Below are 21,864 nucleotides of genomic sequence, written 5' to 3' on the forward strand. Positions count from 1 at the left end.
TTTTCAATTAAAAAATTTGGCTTCTCCGAACCAAAATCAAAACACAAATTTGCAAAAAATTGTCTTGCAAAAATTAATTTTTAATTCAGGATTATGTTTTATTTTTATTTATAGTAAATTTTTTAAACTAAAATCTAATTTTTGTCTAATTTTGACATCAAAATTATTTATTTCAAGTGTTTACATAGTTTAAATAAAGTTGCAGGTAATTTTGGTAATAGGTTTATAAAATATTTAGAAAGCTATTGCCAAAATTATATTAATAAAAAAAATTATATTATATATTATTATTATTATTAATTATTAAAATAATATTATTTTTATCAACAATAAATGTCTTACTTCAAAATTATACACTGTAAATAATCTGGTAATAAACATTACCGAAAAGCACAAGTATATGACTCTACCAAAGTGGTAATGATAATATTTACCGTATGGTAATGGCTTGGTAAGAAAGTTTTACTATCACGGTAACGCATTTTTACTACCTAGTAAAACATTATTAGCAAATTTATTACCGAGAAATCATTACCTGCGTGACTTTACCGGATTATTATAGTAGTGTAGAAACATAACTGCAACTGTAAATCATTCTGAAAATAATGCGTAATTATTACGGTATCCAAAATCGGAAAATTTTGAAAACCTGATTTTCTATTATTTCGATTTTAGTTTTTTTTTCTGAAAACTTGGTTCTGGAAAATTGGCCCTAGTGATGATTATAAAACAAGAGTATACTTTATTGTAAATAGTTTAATACAGATTAGTCACCAAATAAAGTTTTAATCTATAAAATTAAGGAAATTATGGTATCAGTTATTTTTCTGTGTGACACGTTAATGATCAAATATGTAAATTTCTCTTGAAGTTCGTATAACGATATTTCGGTTGTCAGTTTATATTTGGTCAAATTTCTATAGTCAAGAAGAAATCGTGAAGATTCAAGGACAGTAAAAGGTCACAGATGCGTAGTTTAATCTACAACAAACCGACTTTCTCCATCCCTTAAGAGACTCTGGGAATCGGCCGAGTGTGAAATTGTGCCGTTAATGTGCGTAAACTTGATTCCCCGTGGAATAAATTATATCAAATTGTCTTGTACGTTCTTCCCAGTCTAAAATCACGATTTGCGCAAATAAAGTATATGCAAATCTAGCTTGTAATTTTACACGAAAAATATACTTTCGCCCAATTAAATTCGCGAAATTTTTACACAAATTTTAATTTTTTGGCAGCTATCAACTAAAACTCATCGCAACTATTAATCTGTCACAGATTTTGAGATACAAGATACTTCGTATTACGTAATTTCGATTCCTCTAACGATATATGCAATATTTGAATTAATATTTTATCTACAATTTACAAATGACAAGGTTTCGTGCCGTTAGAAATATTTTGGAGAAAGAAATTAATAAACACACTTGAAGATCGGGAATCTCAACTCCGTTAATTTCTAAGAAGGTTATCCTACATGCAAAATGTTTCATTATCACTATTGACGAGTTTGCACTGGTAAAGGTGTTAAAACATGGCTTGTATTTATCGCGAAATTAATTTAAATATCGAAGAAAACAGGGAAATCTGGTTTATTTTGATGTTTTATTTATTTTGACGTCTTATCACAAGCTGACAAGCTCAAGCGTGAAAACAACTTCATATGTCCTCCTTAAAATTTTTTTTACCTATTTCGAGAACATTTTCAATTGTTATGGTGTTTTTCGTAGGATTTATTATTTTGGCGATTTTGACAACTAATAATAGTGACTGCTTGCGGTGATGATTTTGTTACCAACTTATTTTGAGAACGCCAATACTATATTCAGTGGTTGGTTATTTACACAAGTTTGAATTAAATTTTGCTTACCTTCTAATACTAATTAATTAAAAGATCACGTGGAAGAAATTCCATTACCGGTAAATAAAATAAATGCAATATCACTAAAGTAAAGCTACTTTTGGGTTTACAGAGTTTTCAGTAAATTGAAAATTCAGTAATTGTCAAGAGGAGTTTGATCCTACTTAAAAATTTGGGAGAAAGTGAAAGCCGAAAAAGTTGCAGCATTATTCCTTTCCACTCAAATTTTAGCTGCAGGAGGAAAGAATGAAGGTCTTTTGTCGTCTAATCCCCGACCGCACTTTGTCATCTTCAACCGACTTTGAGCCGTCAACTTACTTTCTCCGCGATTCAAGTCAATCTAAAGTCCTGCCAAGTTTGGGAAAATAGGTTTTGTACTAGGAAACGATGCTTGTATGTACTATGTGGGGTGACCAGACTACTCATTAATAGAGACAGCCAGGCCAGCGGCGGTAGCGCCGATGGCCTGGCTGTCTCTATTCGATTCTATCGTTAAGCGATGCTTAATCGGATACTTGACTTTCTCCACATTTTATATCAAGTCTTAATAAAGTTTCATTGTCAATTTGTGGGCGATAAAACTCCGGAGGACGCTCTGCATCGACGATGGGGGTTGCAGGAAAGAGGATGACCACTCCGAAGGACGCCACACAGTAGGCGAGTAGCCGAGGTAGAATAGAGAGCAACTCGCTTGGGAAGACACCCCCACTATGACACAATGTTCCCCCCCGTATGGAAAATATGCACAAGTACTCGGAGGATTTTACACACAATATGGTATCCGAATTCAGTCACCAAAAGTACGAAGGGGACACACACACGAGTTTATCTTTCATAGACAGAGATATCAAACATTTATTACACGTCGCTTTGTAATTTTACAAATAGAGTCTATTTTATGAAGTGAACTAGCGTATAGCCCGGCCAAGGCCGGGTTCTAGGGTTCCAGTGGGGGGTGTGCCCAAAGCGAAAAATTCGTCATACTATACTTTAAATAATTCCCACTGGAGACTTTGTCATACCACATGCATACATCAGAGTGAGGGTTTGCCCAAGTCATGCTGCATTTTAATTAATCTGGTCACAGTACAATTTGATTTCCCCCTGTGGGAGTAGTTGAATAGCTAATTACTTAAATTCCCGTCGCGTGGGAGTAACTGCATAGCTAACTATTTAAATTCCCACGCTTCACGCTCCCGTTAAGTTCCATAAACCCCGTTAGCTTCTACAATTAACGCCAAGCTATTGACGGATTCGGATTCAGCGTCAAAAATATATTCAAATTGATATGCGACATCACGAATACGCCATATTTGGACACCACGGTCACGGCAAGGTCACGCGGGCCTCGGAGGTCAAAACCATTAACGGCATTGGATTTAGTGTCAAAAATACATTCGAATTGATATGCGACATCACGAATAAGCCATATTTACCCCCTACGGTCACAGGAAGGTCACGCGGGCCTCGGAGGTCAAAACCATTAACGGCGTTGGATTTAGTGTCAAAAATACATTCGAATTGATATGCGACATCACGAATAAGCCATATTTACCCCCCACGGTCATAGGAAGGTCACGCGGGCCTCGGAGGTCAAAACCATTAACGGCGTTGGATTTAGTGTCAAAAATACATTCGAATTGATATGCGACATCACGAATAAGCCATATTTACCCCCCACGGTCATAGGAAGGTCACGCGGGCCTCGGAGGTCAAAACCATTAACGGCGTTGGATTTAGCGTCAAAAATACATTCGAATTGATATGCGACATCACGAATAAGCCATATTTACCCCCCACGGTCACGGGAAGGTCACGCGGGCCTCGGAGGTCAAAATCATTAACGGCGTTGGATTTAGCGTCAAAAATACATTCGAATCGATATGCGACATCACGAATAAGCCATATTTACCCCCCACGGTCACGGGAAGGTCATGCGGGCCTCGGAGGTCAAAACCATTAACGGCGTTGGATTTAGCGTCAAAAATACATTCGAATTGATATGCCACTCGTTGCAGGTGGAGTGTCTCAAACTAAAATAATTAATTAATAGTGTTTATCAAGATCACTTATCATGATAACCACTATTGATGAGTGATGTGATGTATGTATGTATACTGCACACTCAATTTACTTGCACACTGTGTTTATATATTAAAACATTTAATTTGAGTTTGATGGCAAGTGTACGTACGCGAAAGTCACGTGCAGGCGAAGTGAGACTCATGCAGAAAATTCATGCATGCAGGTTTTGCTCCGCTTTCCTCTTTGTCTCCTCTACGGGGCAACTTGCATTGAGAGCCACAGGGACTCACAATGCAGGTTTTTTTCATGTAAAACTGGGATTTGAACGAGACGTATACCAAAAAATCAGTCTACAAATCACAAGACACGTTTCTTTTGGAACTTTTTCCAATACTCAAGCGTTGACGTGCTATTACGTCACGAAGTGACGAAAAATGTGACGGCCCCTCCTATGCGAGTCGCGCTGACTCCCGTCCCACCGCTTCTCCAGAAATGACCTCTCACTCACTCTCGCCATATTTTCTCTCACTCATTTTACTCCCCCAGCTTAATATTTAAAATACATTATAGTTAAAGTAATTTAGTACATTTTTTAATATTTTCTAAATAAGTTTATTTAGGTGTAGGGTCCAGCTGGACAGTACATTAAATGATAATCATAAAAAAATTCATCAAAACAAAGAACACTATTACACCAGCTGCATGAAATAAATGCCATATTAGTACAATCATTTGAAGAACATTTCATATCATTATGAAAGTTGAAGCACACTTCCTTAACATTGCGAAAAACTGGTCTATCTTCTCCGTCCCAGATCCCACTCGAAAACCAACAGTACTTGATCATATTTCGAAATACGGGGGCCGATAATAAATAATGTACAAGAGATTGCATTTTCAACAAGCCGTCTCTAGTCAGAAGTTGTGGTGTTGGAGTTTTAGCGTGCACGCTTTCAAAAGAATAAAACTGTCTGGCCAAGTACTTCAGCTGTCGGTGGAAATAGGTATCTAGCGGTTGGCAAACATCGGTACAGTGTTCGGGAATAAATCTGACATCCATATTAAGATCATCGGTGCATCGAGATGTGTAAAGTCTTCTGTCTGTTTGGCCTGTCCACATATCTTGAATATAAAGTAAATTTCCATTCCGATTATTGACGATTATTTCATCCAGAAATTCTTCCACCTTACTTCGATTCAGTTTCCCAGATTTTGTGCAGGTCACATAAATATTTGGAGCAATAAACATCGTATCCAGCACTCTTGGTCCAAATGTGCCATCGTTTTCTTGCAGACATATGAATACAGGGTCAAGGATATCTCCGGCATATGTTATAACATATTGAACTGTGTAACTGTGGGTGCATTTGTTTTTTGGCGACGAACAAGAACCAAATGTATATCTCTCCCCTTGTGTCGATAGTGTTCTAGCTGATACCATTTCATATCGGAAGCCTGTTTGGTCTGTATTAAATATTTTGTTGTGTGCAAAGTTCTTGAGTAGTGGAACAATCTGCGCACGGAAATCTTCAGCATCCTGTTGTATGTCCTCAACTTCCTTTACAGCACGGAAGCTCACAAGTTTTTGAATTTTTCGTGAAACAATTCTGTTACGTCGCTTGAATGTGTTAAGCCACGAATGAGACGCCTTAAACATTAATCCGTTAAATTCTGACGCTTTGAGTATCGCCCACTTCTTCAAATCCATATCGTGAACTGGGAGATATTGTTCCCTACATAACTTAAATTGTTGATAAACATAGTTTTCGATTTCTATGAATAATTCGTATTTCGTCCCACCCATCTCAATTTGCTTTTTCCATCGGTTTATATAGTTGGGTTGACGTACTTTGCTGAAATTTTGTTGGAATGTCAAGAATTTCCACCCCGGATGTCTTTCAAATTCTTCAACTGCCCGTTTTTTATATTCCATTGAAACTTCAGATGGTAGTATATAATTTCCTTCTTGGTCAGTATATGGTTGGAACGTATCGTCCTCACTTGGTCCGTCGCCTAAATATATTTTGACACACTATTAAAACACTTTATATATACAAAATAAAGCAAGACACCTTACCATTTTCATTTTCATCGATGAATATAAATTCGTGAGTTATGTCGTGTAATTTTTCAAGCAGTAATTGTGCCAATTCTTCCTCTTCAATATTAGGTGGTGTTTCGTCATATGAATATGTATTTTTAATAATTTTAACGAGAGCATTGGCAACTGATAAAAAATTAATGCTGTCCATTTTACAAGAAATAAAATTATAGTAGTGAACGAATGAGGAAGTAAAAAAAGTGAGTGAGAGAAAATATGGCGAGAGTGAGTGAGAGGTCATTTCTGGAGAAGCGGTGGGACGGGAGTCAGCGCGACTCGCATAGGAGGGGCCGTCACATTTTTCGTCACTTCGTGACGTAATAGCACGTCAACGCTTGAGTATTGGAAAAAGTTCCAAAAGAAACGTGTCTTGTGATTTGTAGACTGATTTTTTGGTATATGTCTCGTTCAAATCCCAGTTTTACATGAAAAAAACCTGCATTGTCAGTCAGCGACTTAACACTAACGCTTTATTAGAGTGGATGGTGTAACTAATGGGAACTTAAATATTGTGGGAAACTTATTGATATATGTATGTGGAGTATACGGAGAGTGAGAAGAAGCTTGTACTTCTCCCGACGCCAAATCCTCTCTGCCGGGATTCTTGCAGGGCGGATGGTATTTCTCCTTCTGAAGGAGACGACGCTACTCCTTGTCCTTGAACATAATGTATAGAGAAGCTGGAGTCACTGTCCGGACAGTGATAAGAATGTATGGATATGGAGACGAGAGTGATGAGAAGGGAGGATGCATGGTATGCATAATTCCTTCAAATTGGAAATCATGATAAACTGAGGATTATTTATATGTATTTTTAGGTAAGCTTAAGTACAATTGTTATAATTTTGAAAAAACGTAACCACATTTTAACAAGAAAGATTTATTATTTTGGGTAGATTTGGCATGAAATAGGGTAATTCACAAAGTTCTTGGTAACATTGTAAAATCCGTAAAGTTGGAAACTCTAACAAAATTTTAGAAATATTTGTGAGAAAAATTAGCTTCCAAATTTTTGTAAATTTGCTCAGATCAAGGGCGTCTCATTATTTTGTAAAGATTTGTAAAGATATTTCATAAAATTCACTGGTTGTATAAAAGTTTGTCAAATTTAATTGATGGCTTTATAAGTTATCAAGGACTGCATGAATTTCCTCAATTTTCATGATGAGAAATCTACATACCACTACATATTTTGATATAACAACAATCAATTTAACATTCAATGTTGAACTATATAATTCCATGAACATTACACACAATAGGAGTTTAAAAATTAATCAAAACTAGACAATTTGAAAATACATAGCTAGTAAGAATTTAAGTTAAATTATTTAACTACATATGACTGCTTAAATTGCGAATGTTTTGTATTGGATAAGTTTGAGGCCATAAAATTTATTTGTATTGTGTAATCGTACGAAAGTTTAATTTAGATGTACTGATTTAGCTTTACGTATTTATTTTCGGTAAGGGGAAGGAGAAGGTAAAACCTAACGGTATTGATACGTGACTCTACCGCCTTGGTATTAAACGGTTATACCATATTGGTATAAAACCGGTATTGACATTATACCCTATGGTAATAATTTTAATACTAATTGGTATTAAATTTTTTACCACGTAGTATTAATTCAATACCTGATCAATACCACGCGGTAGAGTCACGTATCAATACCAACGGTTATTGATTTTTTTAAGAGTGTACTTTCTACCAATTTATTCAGTTTTGAAAAATAATTTTCAAAACTTGCAAATTTTCCTTGCTTCTAATTTAAACTGACTTTTCTTCATTTGAAATTTACACACCGCTCTTTAAATATAATTTGTTTTTAGAAAGTCATACGACCAGTTTGAGCAAGATTTATTGTCAAGAAAGTCTACAGCATTTCGAAAAAAACGGATCTTTTTGTAAATTTGATAAACTAGGTGGCCAGAAAATTGAAAATTATTAGTTGGAAATTATTTTGTATCTATCAGATGGAAAAACAAGCGTAGTAAATTTCTGGTATTGTGAAATCGTTCACCTGAAATTCAAGCACCATGAATATTTTTTATAAATATGAACACTGGCCAATAAATACGACCAATTTCGAAGTTTTGAAATAAGTCAACAATTTCACTGACAACGAAGTAATTTTCAAAATTAGTTCGTTTTCCACAATTCTCACAAATATTTCTGAGGAAAATTAGCGTACAATTTTTTTTAAACTTGCTCAGATCAAGGGCGTCTTTATATTGTGTACAATTTTGTAGAATTATTTTTTTCAATGTGTCGATTTTAAGAAGTTACAAATGACTGCGTGAATTGCCTTAGTATTTTAAAAATAGTGTATTTTTAACGTCGAATTGATTAAATGGCAGATTCTCGCTTAAATTAAGTACACAAAACAGGTTATTTCGCGGTCGGAATGAATTAAGCTATATCGCACTACTTCAGATTCGATAGTCTCAAACCTAATTTTTAACCAACTTATTTTTAGGTATAGAATCGCATTTATTTATTATGAACCAAATCTCTGACGTTTTAGATGATTTCCTAGAATTTCTAACAAGAGTCTCACATTCTGCCCTGATCTGACAACAATGCCTCATTTTTCCGAGAGCGAGATACTTGACCAGAATATAAATTAAGTAACTGTGGAATGTAAGCATTTGGTCTCGATTTCTTTACAAGTATGTAACATCACCTCGCAACAAAATGTTCGGATTTCTCTCCCATAGAACACAATTTGTTGTCAAAATTGCTGAAATGAAATCACTCTCGGTCACATCACTTGACGTGGAAAATCTCGGATTTCGGTGAAATTGAGATCCTACTTGGGGAGGAATGGAACCATTTGGAGGAATGGGTGTGATTTACTCGGTGAAAGGGAGAAAATAAAATCCGGACGGAGTGAAAGTGAAAGTCGTGTAGTGGACGCATCAATTGAAGCATTGTCACCATTGTCATTGGCGTGGGGTCGAATATCTTATTTTGAAAGGACAAGATATCACGTTTGAGTCATTATTGGCTTGTTAAGTTAGAACAATAAATGTGCAAATTGATACGAAAAGTATAATGCTACAAAATTATTATCTCATCTTTTGACTCATCTTTCGGCAATTCACACAGGTCTTGGTAACATTGCAAAATCCATAAATTCTATTTGCTAACAATTGTCAGGTTTGTGTCATTGTTGTTGATTTAATGAATATGAAATATTTCATGCTATGCAATCGATAAAAACAAAGAAGCCCATTATACCTAAGAAAATTAACAACCATATTACTTTTTATATTATTTTTGGTATCGACGTTCAACTTTGTTAATTTCGAATTTACGATTGGAAATCGTGGAATGAAAAGGATATATTTTTTTAATATATTGACATGATAATAAATACACTGATGCAATTTACGCTGGCTTGGGTAACACTGTAAAATACCTGAATTGCGTAAAATTGCTAACTTTTTTACAAATTGATAACTTGTTCAATAAATATGACATACCACATTCTAAGTAATTTATGCAGGAGGAATCTAAAAGTTATAACTATATTCATTTTTATATTATTTTTGGTAGCGACGTTCAACTTTGTTAATTTAGGATTTATGATTGGAAAATCGTGGAATAGAAAGGATACATATTTTTTTACTGATAAATATGTTGACGTGATAATAAATACGTGTATACAATTTTGCAACTTCTAATGCTTTTGGATCACATACTCGAGATGCGATAATTGTAATGTTCAGAACTTCTATTTAAGATGAGTGCCAGAAATAAAAACATTTTATTTCACTGGTATAGTCGGGCAAGTATTGATTCTCTGTATTAAAGGTGCCTTAAAGTCTTGGTATTAAAATTATTCCTGTCCGTAAAAATTGCTACAAATTTTGCAAAACTTTAATACTGAGTTATTACTACACGGTATTACGTATCAATACCTCTCTGGTAAATCCATATATTAATACAGCTTGGGAAATGGTTAAGCGTGATGGAATTTCTGCCCGCCAAAAACACGTGCCCATTTGCTCAACATTGGGAGCGGGTGAAATTCAAATCAAATCCATCACCCTTAGCCATTTCCCAATCAATAGTATTTTATTACTAGATTTCTAAGAGTGAAAGAAACAAAGATTTACACATCTATGGGTAAATCTATTTACTATTACGAAAAGAAATATATCCTCAAGCTTTACAAGTTTGCCTAGATTTTGACTAAAATAGTCGTAGAATAAGTCCTTGAGGGTACCTGGACTTGGAAAAGTACCGACCATTTTTATAAATTTATGTACAAAATAATATTTGCAGATTTATTAAAATTTCCTAAATTACTAGTAAATTTTCAAATTCCCCATCTTATTTTTCCTGTTTTCATTTACACTCAAAATAAGGTAGTAATGAATCATTACCATGCGGAATGACTATGTGGCTCTACCACGTCGGTTACGATTTGTCGTAGAAATGGTAATAATAAGTTAAGGGAAATTCAAATTTAATACATAATGGCATTCACTTCCTTAATATTTGGTAATGAATTTGAATTTCCCTTAACTTATTATTACCATTTCTACGACAAATCGTAACCGACGTGGTAGAGCCACATAGTTATTCCGCATGGTAATGATTCATTACCACCTTATTTTGAGTGTACATAATCCTGGAGAAAGTTGTGTAATTATGACAAATGAGAATGTCCGCTAAGAATACGGACGGACAAGACGGAGAGACAAGAGAAAGTGAGGTGTGCGTCTTGTTGTGGGAGGATTTTAAGCTCACCGACGAAGTTGACAGGTGAACAAATAGATTTATGTCGACAGCAATAAATTCCAAGCGGAGACGTTGTACTTACACACGCTTGGATATATATATTTGGTTCTTACCGAGGTCTAGCTTATATTTTTTCTTACAAACATGTTATAATCGTTCGTTCATATTATTAACCATAACCATATTCGGTAACGGACGACGAGGAATCTAATGTTAATCTAATAATTAAGCGGAATTAAAATTTTATGCATGGCGTCAAAATGAAGAAAAATTTAATCCCAAAATCATATTTTTACAAAATTTGTTGGCGCATTGTAATTGAAGGTAGGGTTTAGAAAATCACGTCACAGTGGTTACAATAAAATCACAATATGTCAAATACGTAATTTATAGGATTATGTGGCAAAATGAAACAAATTTCTTTAATATATGTTTTATTAGATTGAAAGTAGCTTGATGTTCGGATGCAGTATGAATTTCTTAACGCACACACACAAGTATCTACGTGCTTTGAACAACTTTCGTCTTTAACATAAAAATTAAATGCAAACTGCAACATTATTCCAATTGGTTCAATTCACATTTCAAAAAATGGTCATAATTTCATGCCGAGTTCAAATATTAAGTTCGTTTTGTCCGAGGTTGTAAATATTTCAAACAGGTTATTTCACTTTTCCCAGGAATATTAAAAATCACACCTAAATCACAACGTGCGTGATTATCATGCAGTTCAAACCCTGAATGCATCATGCTTTGGCTAAGTGCGTCGCCAAATAAATATTTGTAGGAATATATTAGTCAGTTTATGGTTGAAAGATATAGGGTCACCGTCACATCTTCACCAAAATTGCATAACTTGTTCGTCCACATATGTGAACTGAATATAACTCGTGAAATGCTTAAAAATCTCAAAAATGATATCCTTCATCGTTAAGAGCTCAATTATTGTGTACAAGTTTGCATCATAAATAATTTTTTAAAACACTTTTTTTCTGGGTAACTTATTCAAGTCCTACTCAAATCCTGAGAAAATAAGCTGGTAATACAGCTCAATTGGAGCAATCTTTAAAATAAATTCGTATTCATATGGACAAATTGGAAGAAAAAATAAAAATTGGTCAAAAGTGTCCATTTTAAAATTTTCAGAAATTCGTGGAGATAATGAATATAAAGTTCAATTCCGAAAATATTTATGGGATATACCCCATATTTTCACTTCAAAACGGTAAAATCCATTCTTCCGTTTTTCCCATTTTCCCACTTTTTCCCACCTGCCGTGAGAAATTTTTTTGGACAGTAAAAACGAAATCCTGTGCAAATTCAGTGGAATAAATTAATTGGGGACTGATACACCAAAATAAAGTACATTTATCACGTGGGTTTGTGCAGCGATATGAAACAATTCTACACTTTCACTTTCGAGTTGGATGAGGTGAAGCGCCTGAAGCCACAAAATAGACGAGTTTATTTATGCGAAACAATCCAGCACGAGAGTTTTGAAACGATTTAAAATTTCCTTTGTGAACTTGTTTATTTCGGGGAAAAGTTGAGTAGGGTGAAGCCTGGGTTTTCCATCTCTTTGAGTAATTGACCACAATAACGAAGTGCATAATACACCGCATGACTGATTATTTGAAGAAGAAAGGATTACATTTTACCTCCGAAACCCGAAACAATTTTGCGATTCGGTTCGTTCTGAATTCAAATTGGGAACGCAAAATTCCTATGGCTGTAGTTTTACATAACTGTTTTGGCTCATTCCATCTGAACCCACACGGTCGTCGTCGCACCCACATTTGATATCATGTCCACAATATTATAATAGATGCATAATATAAAATACAACATATAATAAAAATCAAATTTTGAAAATTTAATTTTTTCGTAAAGATTTAGCAGTTATAAGAAAATTTGGAAATGCATTCAAAATGCAATCTTCGCCAAAGTATATATTCAACGGGGTAGGTTACATTTACGGATTTCATTCATTAATCATTAATTGATAGAAAAAATTTTTTAAAAGTCAAAAATTCTAAAAAATCAGAAATTTGAAATGCATTGAAAAACTTGATTGTCAAGAAGACGGACAAAAATCGCTTATGGGGAGATAAGCCAATCGATGCCTTTGGGCCTGGGGAAATAAAAAAGTTTAAAACCTCACGCGATTTTTGTCCGTCTTGGAGTTTTGGTGATTTTTCGAAAAGGTAAAATTAACATGGACTGCTTGTGTAGACAGTAGTAAATAATTCTGCGTTCCTACGTGGCCGGGAACATTGACAACGTATAGGCTGTGTGGTGTTCTCTTACAAAAGAGAGGAAAATACATGGCCAGGAAGCCAAACCCAGCGAGCAGGGTTTAGCACCTCTATTTTCTGGTACTCGATCAAACGAGTTGCTTACAAATGGAATGAGCCTTTTACTTCTGCAAATGTGGAGCGTTTAAGAAGAATAAGTATAATTTTTAAAATTATTTCGCCAGTAAAATTTCTGACTTACTCCAAAACTTGAAATTTCTAATATTAAGTGAGAATGATTATTATTGAATTTCAGATGAACACATTGGTGAACATTAAAAAAACAATTTCGTTTTACATTGCTGACATTCCATCAATCTGAAAGATCTAAAATAATATCCGCCAAATCATTTTAAAACTTTTGGCAAAGTAGTCTATAAAGTTTACAAAAATGTAATCTTTTGGAAATATTTTGGCTTTTCTTGCCAAGAAATCATAAATTTTGAAGCTTATTTCCTGTGTGTGTAGTTTTACATAAATGTTTTACTTTTCTGAAAATGTCTAAATAATTATTAAACTTCTAGTAGTCCACAAGATTTATCGAAGTTCTGTTTTTTCGAAATACTTTTTTCTTACCCATAAATCATGAATTTCAAGCTTATATCTGGTGTTTGTAGTTTTGCACATATATTTTACCTCCTTGAATTTGTTAGGTTCAGTATTGTGAAAAACGAAACAATTTTAAAATTGTTTCAACAATTTAAAAAATGCGACTTCATTATGCAAGATTCTTGGATCTAACTAATCTTAAAGATGTAAAATAATGTCCAACTAATAATTTTAAAACTTCCGACACCTTAGTCTATCAAATTTACGAAAGGTCAGCTTTTTAGAATAGTTTGGCTTTTCTTGTCATGAGATAATAAATTTTCAAGCTATCTCCGCTGTTTGTACTTTGACACAAATAATTTTCTTAAATTGAAGTTTGAATCCTTAAGATTACATCTAAAGCAGCACAGCAAAAAAATGAAATGAACACATAAAAAAATAAAATTATAATCTTATTAATAAATAGTTGCAAAAATATTAAAAAACAAAGAAATCGACGTGCAAGTTCATCAAATTTTCAAAATCATTAAAAAAATCAGCCCTGTCATATTAACTTATTAAACAGTGTATCCATTTAAATTCGTAATTATGTTAAATACATAGACCGTTAAACGCAGATAATAACAAAAGGGTGAAACCACAAACGCACCAAGACGGAACATAAAAGTACAAACAATTATTTTGCCTTGTTTGACTTTAAACTTGACGTACCTGCCATCTTATAAAACTTGAGTCAAAAACTGTGTAATTTTTATTTTAAAATGCTACCTACGTGTTGGCACAATTTTACCGTGAAGAAAGTAAACATTTGTCACCCCGAAGTTTTGCCGGACTTGGAATTGCGCAAATTTCACGGTCCAGCGACTGACCATTCCTTTAAAAAGAGTGACATTCTCCTCCGGTTCTAGTTACTGGAGACGAATTGGGCTTATTTGCTCTGAAAGGAAATGCCCGGCTAAAAGAGAAGTAAATTCTAAGAAAATACGAGAAAATGGTCTTCTCGCTCTTAACAGAACTTCAAAAGAGAGCGGAACGGTCAGTTCAGCACAATTCTCTCGAGGGACGAAGACACCAAATTTTGTCCAGAGTTGGATTCAGCCAACGTTTTTCATCCTCCGTCCGTGAGAGAAACGTCAAGTAGGAAAGTCAACATTGTGACGAGATCGAGGTTCGTTTTGGTGTGATCGACACCGGAAGAATCGTGAGATTTAAGTTGCTAACTTGGCGAAAAATAACAGAGTTGCATCTCATCCGATCTTGTGCAAACTTCGAGTCATATAAGTTCAGTTTCTAGATTTAGGATGAACATGCAAATCCCGATGCACAACTTTTAGAGTGAAGCAAAAGAAAGATAAGAGATCATGGAACTCGAATAAATAGTTTATTCACTTTTCACCTGGATTTAATTTACTGGTTGGTATGTGACCTCGATTTGAGAAAAAGGTTTCGATTTACTGGGTTAAACAAGGAGGAGAATGCTGTTCTGTTGCAGAAGTGATTCGAGAAAAGTTGAGATTGAGACGTGGAGTGACTTTAAATCCGAATTGGAGTTATTTTAATGTGTTGTGATATGTTTTAAATAAGAAGATTCTCCTTCTTGCTCTATACAAGTGATGAATGAAGACAAGTATCGAAAACAGCAATTCTAGAAGAATTAAACACAAATTCAATAATTTTGAAAATAAATTTTTGTGAATTATTTAAACTTTGAATGTGACGAAATAATGAATTTGCATTTTAATGCTTTTCACAAATAAGTTTAAACATTTTACAAATAATGCGCCAATTCAACCAGTGCTTTGTAACTTTGTAAAATCCGTATGTTTTTGTAAAATAATAATTTGTACAAACTTTTACAAAATAAATTAACCCTCTTGAGTTGAGTAAGTTTGGAAAAATTTGTAAGCGCGCTGAAATAGCTTCTTAGAATTATTTACAAAATTTTGTAAGAGTCTGCAAGTTTACAAAATTTTTGGATTTTATTTTACTGTTTGAATTGTCATATTTACATTATCGTGTGAACATTTACGTATTTAAATTGTATTGAAGTTTATCATCGCAACATTTGCAGTGTGAAATGTTATTAAGTTTCCATTGCATGTTTTCCTGTCAAATGTTATTTCCTGCTAATTATCATTAAAGTTAGGCTGGTAAAATTTAGCACTTTCTCCCCACAAATAAATTTCCAGTAATCGAATACATCGCGTCGACTGCGGAGCAAATGTTAAGTTTCACCGTAGATTTGAGCTGAAGGATGTGATGACCCAGCAATTTGCGTCCCATTGAAATAAATGTAAACGAGACTGCGGTTTCCCATCGTAAAATGGCACACAACCAAAATCGTAAAGTTCTCATCACTCCGCTTTCACCGAATTGAATTGAAGGGTGAAATTGACCCGGTTTTGAGATCCCACTCACTTTCTCTTCTTCCGAGTTAGTACAAAATCTTGGGGAAATTTTGGTAAATAGAAAGGCTCCAATTTTTTTTAAAAGTAATATTTTGTAAAAGTGAAAACTGAAATTAATGAGGATGGTTACACTCTTTACGAATTACTACCACTGGTAACAGTTTTTATCATATTTGTCTTCGGACAAAATTAATTGTATTACAACGCTTGAAAGGGAAACATAAATACACTCCTAGAAATCCTGTATTAAAATAATACCAAGCGGTGTTCATATTGATAAATAAGTAATACTGTGCTGTAATTGCTCGGCATTTAGATTTTACCATATCGGTAACAAACTTGTACGAACCGGTATAATTGTAACAACAATCTGTAGCAACTTTAATACCGAGAAACCTGCCTGACTATATAGCAGAATTCTAACAGTATGCTATTTGAGTTTGATGAAGTGCCGAAATTGGTGAGGATGGCGGCAACAGCTGCACGTTTGCACTTTCTCCGGCATAATGTCGTAAAGTGAAAGTTGATCTTGAGCCAAAACTGAAACTAAAAATATATTTGAGCAGCAATATTTGACGTGTCAGTTAGTTTTTAGTGAACAGAGTGTAGTAATAGATACACATTTTGTTAAACAATGTTGAATGAATACCTCATTTTGGTCTTGAGGCTACTTAAAATTTATAATGGATACACCCTTAGAATTACATGATTTTTTAAAATTTCAGGAAATTCAATGAACTAAAATGTCAGTTAGTTTTCGTTGAATTTGGATCTAAATATTATTTAACCATGTTGAATGAATACCTCATTTTGGTCTTAAGGCCATTTAAAATTTGATTGCATGACCTCTTAAAATTTCAGGAAATTAAATTTATTGAATTTAGTACACTCTTAGAAAACTGGTATTAAATCATTTCAGACATATATGACTCTACCGGCACGGTAATAACCGAATTACCATATTTAGTAGTCTTGTGGTAACGAAAAATTTACCACTCAAATTTACCACTATTTACCACTTAAATTACTACCAATTCGGTAGGAAGTTATTACCAAATCAACACCAGTGGGGAGTAGAGAAGTATGTGAATTCGTATTTAACATTGTATTAATACAAGACAACAGTGCACATATCTCATATTTCTATATTCGATAAAATATATTTAAATTTTAAAATTTTGACGTATAAACTGTACAATTTAGTTTTTTTGGTATATTATTCGACCATTTAATAAATTCTTGATTTTGATATCTAAAATTTACGATGGGTGGCCACGTGCCTTTAAATTTTCACGTTACCTCTGAAAATTTCAAGGAACAAAAAATTCTTCAAACCAGCTCGCTTTTCCTTCAATTTACATAATGTGGTTATCACTCCATCACATTAAATCTGGCGTTACAGTATGTTCCATATTACTATTTTAATTTTACCATATTGCCGTAAAAACCTTACACAATGCTTAATAATTTCGTAGAATCCATAAATTCTGTAAACTTATATACAAACTTATAAACTTTCACAAATATTTTTAAGCAAAATTAGCTCACAAATTTTTATAAGTTGAGTAACTCAGACCAAGGGCGTTCCTGTATTTTGTAGAAGTTTGTAAAATTATTTTACAAAACTTGGAATTTTATGAATTACAAATGCTCATGTTGTCATCAGTCATCACTGTCCTTATTAAAATTAATTCATGGTCTTTGGTTACTGTATTTGATTCATTATTATTTGAATTTTACGACATTGACGTAAAATCGGACGACTTAATTGAAGAATTTTTCTCATCCAGACATTTAAAAAAATGTTTCAGTTAAAGCTTTAACTTTTTGATGAATTAATTCATCCAAATAAACGGATTTGATCAGTCAAAGAATAATTTACGTTTTGACCGGTGTCGTCCAATATATCGAAATAATTGCCACAGATTTTTGAAAATGGAAACACACACGATATAAATAAACGTGTCAAATAAATCATTAAATTGTATATTTTTTAGAATTGGCTGGAAATTTGGCTTCATGGAAAAATAAAATTTTTCCTTAAAAATTGACAAAATCAATTACATGTATCAAAATAAACTGTTGTGTTGGTAATCATTTTTATTTTAAATTGAGTGATAGTTTAGTTTGTCTAAATTGTCTAAATTCTCTAAAAGTCAAATTAAAAAGTGTAGTCTAAGGAAGTCTATATTCTCTTTACATATGGTTAGAATATTTCATGGATCCAAAAAATCTGTTTTGTTATAAAAGTAAAAAAATATGATAAACGCCAAAATTTAGTAATCTTATTTCTCCAAAATAATTTGGCGAAATGTACATGATTAAAAGGTTCTGCATAAGATAACTTCTGCAAACTTCAATTTTGCAGATTTTCAAACTATAATTTTCATTATTTAACCTAATTTACGTGAAATTAAACACTTTACTAAAAATTCCAAGTTTATTATTTTGCTCAAGTGTATTTTTTCTCATGGATCGATCCTTCCCTGTTCAGTCAGAAATTTACAACTGGTTTTATACCGTTACGCGTGGTCGGCGAAGGGGATGCATCAGCTTTCCCCTCGAAAAACCCACAGTTTTCCTGCTTTCTCCGTCAGTCACTCTTTGCCCGCTGGATGAGAAGGACAGGCTCGCTTTCTCTTCACAAAACCGGAAGAAAGGAACTTTTAGGGAGAAATTGTTATACGCAGAAGTGTCCTGCCGACAAATTGTTCGAAAAAAATTGGCAGGCTATAACCTCGAGTTAAATTATAATCAAAATTAGTTAATGAATTCTGTACATTTCATTAAAATGGTGTTAAATTTGAATAAATTCATTTAGAAACGCGGATCAATTTATGTTGCAAAGAATAGTGTCCTAAATTTAAGCCCGAGCGTTTTAAGAACTTTCCAAGAACTTCTTGGTAATGAGTTTGACAGTGAAACTGAAACTTTGAAAGTTTGATGTGGTTCGTATAAAAAATGTGATGTACAATTTGGAGTTGATTGAATTGAAGGTGACACGGGTGAGTTAAATTTGTTTTGATAAATATAAACGCCAAAAAGGTTTTCGCTGTCAATATGGTAGAACATTTAACTATAACTATATTAGATTTAATGCTGTCTTTGCTGGTAGTCGGTCTAGTTAATAAGTCATCAATGATAACCATTAAAGTTTTTAGAGGGCCCACTGTGTTGAAAACTATAAGCTAAATATGTCTGTCCGTCCGTCTGACCGCCTTATAACTTTAGACACAAATGATATTTCAAATTTGTCGTATTCTTTAAAATTTTAGTTCAAATATTAGTATACAAATCGTCCCTTTCATTCAAATAAATTAATTTAGTGACAAACTTTATTTTACGGTTTAAGATTAACTTTTCTGTACATGAATTTAGTTTACTTTCAAATTTAGAATTTGAAGTTTTTGTAGGAATTTTCGTACTTTTGAGTTTTGATCCCAGGTTTAAAAATTCGTAAGACATTTAGATAGCAATTTGTGCTTCGGACGAATCCTGCGCGTCTTCTGCTTAGGGCTTTTTGGTCTCGAGGGAAATTGTTTGTGTGGGACTTTCCATGAGGGATTAATAGTCCACTTGATCAACGTTCTCCTCAAGATTTTAGAAGGACTACTTTATTTCGGGATTATTTATTCCTTTTGTATTTATCCTGTGAATGGTTTGGAGAAAAAGGGTTGAAAATATAGAGAAAAACATATGTAAGTGTTAAATGCTACAGTAAAATAGAAATTTTTAGAAATTATTTTCCCAGAAAGTTTTCACAAATCTTGCGCGAAAGTTTGATACAAAAATTATTGTGTTTTATTCTGAAGTAATTTTGGGGAAATTTCGAAGGAAAATGAAGCATTTTGATATTTTTAAATACCGCACTTCTAAGAAGTTGGGAACTACATCGTTCACCGCGTGCGGTCAGTTAGGCAATTCACAGTAACTTTATAAATCGGGTAGATTTTGTAAAATAATTCTGACTTTCACAAAAATTATGCCCTTGATCTGAGTAAGTTACAAACATTTGTTACCAATTTTGCTTCGAAATATGTGTAAAATTTCAAAAAGATTTTGTAACTTTACGAATTTTATAAAGTTACCAAGGACAGCGTGAATTGCCTAATGCGAGACTTTATCACGCTGATAAAAATGTAACCCAAATTTCAAGGAGCTTAAAAATGTATCCCGTTTTAATCAAGTGTATATATATAAGCAAACTGTGTCAAATTTGAGACACTCGAAATTTTTTTTACCGTTCGGTAATAAATTTTTACCAGTTGCCAGTGTTGTACTGACTACACATGTTCACGATTTTGAACTTTTTTAGTGTAAATGTTCTACTTTTTACATTGTCCCACTTTCGTTATAATTTGTATTTTCTCATTTAAACCAAGTTCAGCCAAGAGAGGAGGAGGGCGAGAGTGAAAGTTGTAATTGCGTAGGCGTGTAGAATTCTGGACCCCAGATTCGAGGAGAAAGTAGGATTTTGACGGATGAGAGATTTTTTGAGCTCGTGGAGGAAGAAAGAGGAATTAATTTTGTTTCTTCGTCTGCTGCTGCAAATCCGAAATCCTGCTGGTACACAGTTCGTTTCGTGGCCATCAGTTCACTCAGCGGCTGTTCTGTTGTTGCACTTATTTTAGCGTCGGATTTCGAAAGTCGGGGGAGAATTATCTTGTCCTCGTCTTATCTGCGAGACTTACTCCGAGCCTATTTTCTTAAGAGAAAGTTAAAGCATTCCTGAATCCAGAAGTTCAAATGCTGGTTTGTTTATGGGCGATCGATTTATGGCTGAACCCCTCAAAAAATACATTTTTTTATATTTAAATACACGCATAAATGTCTTTAATTTCTTAAATAAATTTCTTACATAAATTTCTTAGCATTTTTTATAGTGGATTTTTACTAGTCAAATTTTGCTTTTAAATAATTAGATTACAGATAAATTCGCAATGGAATTTGAATCCGATTTTGAGATTTTGTAAAAACTGCTAAAAAAACCCGATGGTAAAAACCTTTGCTGAAATTATGGTCTGAATTTGGACCAAAAACAGTTAGAGGATTCAACATGGTTACATAATTTTTTAAGCTAACATGTAGTAAATCTTTACCTGTTCAAATCTGTAGAAATGGTGTTTTTTAAGAGAGACTTAAAATCAGCTTAATAGAATAAGCTGATTTACTCTAAGAGATTTGATCCTCTTACGTAATTCCTAATTCGTGAGCTATTAACTAACACTCCACGTGACGAGGGACTAATTTCGTTGGGATTAAGTACCCAAAATTTAAAAAATTGTGGGTGGAGAATTTGAGAAGAAATGCATTACGAAATGTGGCGATTTGCCGGTTTGATAAGATTTATAACGAATCCAGTTGTGTCACCGTCATTTGTAATATTTCTTAACATATTAAACTAGAAATATAGATTTCTGAGTCGTAATTGACGAGGAAATTAAATTAAATTGCTCAATTTAAACTCCACACAGAAAAATTGTTGTTAGTTCTTTTCATCAATTTTAACAAACAAGGTACGGTACGCATTCCAGACAAGAAAAGTGCCAAGTACAGAAGTTAAAAAATAGTATTGTAGTTAAATTGTAAATATTGTAGTAAAAATTGTAGTTACAAAATTAGAATGGAGACAATTTCTCCACAATGTCTCTGAAAAACCGGGCAAGAATGAAATAGTTGTTTTATTAATGAACCTGATTCCTGCTCAAGAAAATTATGTTGAATTTCTCGCTTTATTTTGCATCGAACCATATTTTTCACTGATAGGTAATAATTTTGATTTCGAATTGAAAGATGGTTTCGCAAAATTAGAAGCCAATTTTCGTTATTTTTGTCGTCCTGATTAATGCCATAAAATATTCAGATAAGAAAAA

General features: G+C 33.5%; 1 protein-coding gene across 3 annotated transcripts in view; it reads left to right on the forward strand.

Annotated features, from left to right (window-relative positions):
- Window positions 1-21,864, forward strand: part of LOC110856380 (neuroligin-2) — a 257,446-nt gene that overhangs the window by 143,422 nt on the left and 92,160 nt on the right. Inside the window, exon 1 of one of the 3 annotated variants that reach the window (XM_022104865.2) lies at window positions 18,613-18,996. The exons of the other annotated variants lie outside the window; for them this stretch is intronic. The gene's annotated coding sequence lies outside the window, so the exon portion shown is untranslated. Of the gene's footprint in view, window positions 1-18,612; window positions 18,997-21,864 lie in introns of those variants that run through there. 3 annotated transcript variants of the gene reach the window in all.

Source organism: Folsomia candida, unplaced genomic scaffold (assembly GCF_002217175.1).
Source record: "Folsomia candida strain VU population unplaced genomic scaffold, ASM221717v1 Fcan01_Sc015, whole genome shotgun sequence".
NCBI lineage: Eukaryota > Metazoa > Arthropoda > Collembola > Entomobryomorpha > Isotomidae > Folsomia > Folsomia candida.